At 47.7% G+C, this 4111-nt stretch overlaps 1 protein-coding gene across 1 annotated transcript in view; it reads right to left on the bottom strand.

Moving 5' to 3' along the window:
- Positions 1 to 2097, bottom strand: part of FAM168A (family with sequence similarity 168 member A) — a 209902-nt gene extending 207805 nt beyond the window's left edge. Inside the window, exon 1 of the mRNA XM_003780915.2 lies at positions 1826 to 2097. The gene's annotated coding sequence lies outside the window, so the exon portion shown is untranslated. The remainder of the gene's footprint in view (positions 1 to 1825) is intronic.
- Between the last annotated feature and the right edge of the window lie 2014 nt (positions 2098 to 4111).

Below are 4111 nucleotides of genomic sequence, written 5' to 3'. Positions count from 1 at the left end.
GGGAGTAGGGGGTAGCTAAGCTCTTTTTGCCTATATGCATGTTGCCTGCCTAGAAAATAAATTCAGTCTCATATTTTTCAGTTAATTCATCAGTTCTCAAGCAAGGACTGTACCCTTAACAATCTCAAGCTCATCAAATCTATTTAACTTCTAAATTCCAGGACTAGTTTTTAAATGCACAAAGGGAATGGGAGAAAGGAGAAGGCAGGGATATCACATAGAAAGATATCTATAACATTCTAGTTTCATCTTTTCCCACCTTTTAGTTTGGAAGTACATTTTTCCCCAACTTTCTTTTTATACTACAAGAATAATGGAAGACACCCTCCCCTCCCTAATTCTATGTTACCCTGAAGCCCCTCTTAACATTACCCTTTGAGCTTCCAAGTTATACTAAGATAATGATTTTGCTTCCAAATGACACTAATATAAATGAAACAAGCAAACAAAAAGATCAAACTAACAGCTTAAAATGTCTTTTAGGAAAGATTCTTTAATGTACCTTCTGTGACCCCTGCTAAGTCTCTAACAACCTTACTCTCCTTCCCCCAACCACAGCCACCAAATCTGTCCATTTAAGTATTCTGAAAGTATTCTGACCTCTAACTTGTGTTTCTTGAAGGCTATCCTAAATCCTGCCTCTCCATAATAATCCAACCCACTTCTTTCCAGGACTGCTCACTATCCCTTTCCATCTCTCTGCTCCATCCATACTAGCAACTCCAAGTCTTCCATTTCTTTAATTTCCCCTCTGCCATCTCACCATCAGCAACAACCTCTCTAGACCTACCAGCTCATCTCTAGCATTTCTCTCCAAAACTTACTACCTTGGCCAAGGGACATTTTCTTAAAGATATCATAACCCAACCTTGCTCACCACTTGCCACACTATCTTCCTTTCCAATGAGTCTAGCCTAGTAATGTCTTACGTGCCCTCTGCCTCAACCTCACAAGGAGCGGCCTTCCAGAGATTCTAAAATCACCCTAAATCCGATTTCACTGTGCCCCACTCCCAATTTCAATCCTTGTTCTCCCATTTTGGGCCTAATTTCCAGTTTGACCCCTTCTGCCAGCTCACCATGACACTCCCTTCATTGAACATCTCATCCCCACCAGATCCTATTCCAATGTCCATCAGCCCACCCCAGAAAAAAACCAAATTCCACCTCGTCTGCTCTATCCTATCCCATGCTATTCCATAAGTCTCCACAAATTCCACCATCCCTAGACGACAAACATCCACTTCAAACTCGGGTCTCAACCTATTCCAAGCCCCTCACCCCCAGCTCCTACCACCTCCATCAACCTGCCCAGGTCGACCCTAAATTCCATCTTCCTAAATTAACACTACCGAGGGTCTTCTCCAACCCTGTACATCCCACTCTACAGAAATCATTCCCATATCCCCCACCCAAGCTCAGATCCCAAGCTGTCAAGTGCTTCAGGCCAACCCAAATCACCACCTTCATTCAGTCCCCTCCCCCATTAAAAGCCATCCCAGTCCAGGCTCATCTTCCCCCTCACCCTAAGATCATCCCAAATTCCAATCCGACGCCGCCACCCCACTCTCCTGTCCCAGGTCGGTTATTCCCCATTAAAAGTCCTCCTTCCTCATTGCCCGCCCCCCAACCTGCTGGGGTCCCACCCTCACCCCACCCCCAGCCCGCTCTCGGACAAGTCTCCCCTCAGCCCGCAATTCTGTCGCAACCTCATCCCCCTCCCCCGCAACCGGCATGGGGGTTCCGCAGCCCCCACTCTCATTCTCCCCAGCACCACTGGCCCAGGTTCAGGACAAGCGGACCGGGTTTTGGGGGGGTATCCTCACCGGCGAGCGGCTGCAGACTAAAACGGCGGCGGCGACGGCTGAGGCGGCGATGCCCTTGTCTTCTGTAGAGGCTACAGCTGCGACGCTCTCGCTCCTTCGCCCGTGTCCAGTAAGGTGGCGGATGGCGCGCAGGGACAGGAGCCTCCTCCTCCTCAGCGACTCGGCTCTGAATCCTCTGCAGTAGCCGCCGAGGAGCCCGACGGGTGGGGGGAGGGGACTCTCGGCTGCGGGCAAGGGAGGAGGTGAAGGAGGGAGTAGGCTGGGGACCGCTGAGTAGGGCGGGGAAGGAGGAGCCGGCGCAGCACCGCGACACGTCCCACAGTCTCAGCGCGCCAGGACCACAACTCCCGGCATGCCCTGCTCCGTCCGCCCGGGGTCTGCGCCTCCCTCAGCGCGCCCAATGTCGAGGGGCCGCGCCCTCTCTGGTCACGAACAATGGAATAAAGCCAACCGTCCGCAGGCTGCTTTTGTAGATTCCAAGACCACCAGTGAGGCAAGTCAGGTTGCCCAGAGCTCCCATCCCCACAGGCGAAATGCTCGCAGAGTCTCCAGCCTCTTTGCATAGGCATACAGAGGCCGCCACTCGCTAGACTACATTTCCCAGCATGCTCCACAGCCTCCCACCTTCTCTCCTGACCCTTCTGAGACCCGATACTACAGTTCCCAGGGAGTGTGGTCCCTGCGAAATGCTGGGAGATGGAGTTCTCGGTTCTTCCTCCATGTTAAGAAAAAGAAGAGAAAGAGAGGAAAAAGGAAAGGAATACGCCAGCCCACTGAGGATAGGCCTAGGTAGGCTAGCTAGATCACCTGTGATTCTGTATTCCCTTCGCCATCCTTGTTGCCGCTTTTCCACTGGAACTAATGCGGCCGCTTCCTCACTGGTCTCCTTGCAAATTTGAGGATGATTTGGCAACTTGAATCCAAATGTAAAAAGGGCATACTTCTTGACCCAGCTCCATTACTTTTAGGAATGTATCTTAAAAAGATAATCGAACGATTTTAAAAGGATGAATGCACAAAGTTGTCATATGAGGCTGTTGATTGAGAGGGTGTTAATGTTCATCAATAGGGATCCGGTTAAAGAAATCGTATTTTATACATTCCATGCAGTACCAAGCAGCCATTTAAAATGATGAGACCGATCTATTTATTGACATGAAAAGCTATTCACCATTTATTCCTGAGAAGAAGAAATTTATTACAGAACAGGATGTTTAAATGGGTGCAATTTATGTTAAGTTTGAGACAATACTCTGTAAGCATGAAGAAATTTCAGGAAAGAGGTTCCCCATAATGTTACTAGTGATTATCTTGGGGGGAAGGGTGTCAGATTATAAGTAATTTTTACTTTCATATTGCCTCAATTGTTTAAAAGGAGCACATATCATTTTTTACACTGTAAGACTATTTCCAAAAAAATATGATTTCCAAATCCAGCAACTTCTTTTTGCTGCCTAGAATCTTTCACTGCTTCTCGTTACCTCATTGGTGTTTCAGGACTGCCTGTCTGGTTCTTTTTCTGAGTTCAACACCTCTGCTATGAAAACAAATAATGATGTAATAAAGCTGTACCTACACAGAGCATTATCTATAGACTGAATACATAACTCTTGCACTTGAAAAAAAAAAATTTTTTTTTTTGAGAGACAGGGTCTCACTCTGTCACCCAGGCTGGAGTGCAGTGGCAAGGTCATAGCTCCCTGCAGCCTTGAACCTCTTGGAACTCCTTTAACTCTTGGACTCAAGGGATCCTCTGGCCTCGCCCTCTTGAGTTCTTGGGACTATAGGTATATCCAACTTGGAAAAAAAATTTTTTTTCTTTGTTCTGACACCTGCCCCAGGCACTTCTAGAATACAGGATATGATATCAAGTTACCTCTGATTTAACATAAATCATGTATTCAGTTATAATTTTTCTTTTTTGGCCGTGGCTGGGTTTGAACCCACCACCTCCAGCATATGGGGCTGGTGCCCTACCCTTTTGAGCCACAGGTTCCACCCCTCAATTATAATATTTTTAATGTTTTATGTCATTATTCCTCAGCATTCTATAAGAAACACCAAGACACGGCTCGGCACCTATAGCTCAAGTGGCTAAGGCACTAGCCACATACACCTGAGCTGGCAGGTTCAAATCCAACCTGGGCCCACCAAACAACAATGATGGCTGCAACCAAAAAATGGCCAGGCGTTGTGGCAGGCACCTGTGGTCTCAGCTACTTGGGAGGCTGAGGCAGGAGACTCGCTTGAGCCCAGGAGTTGGAGGTTGCTGTGAGCTGTGATGCC

This window comes from Otolemur garnettii, unplaced genomic scaffold (assembly GCF_000181295.1).
Source record: "Otolemur garnettii isolate 467f Iridium unplaced genomic scaffold, OtoGar3 scaffold00001, whole genome shotgun sequence".
Lineage (NCBI taxonomy): Eukaryota > Metazoa > Chordata > Mammalia > Primates > Galagidae > Otolemur > Otolemur garnettii.
The sequence above is the reverse complement of the archived record's forward strand: the minus strand, read 5'-3'. Positions and strand labels throughout refer to the sequence as shown.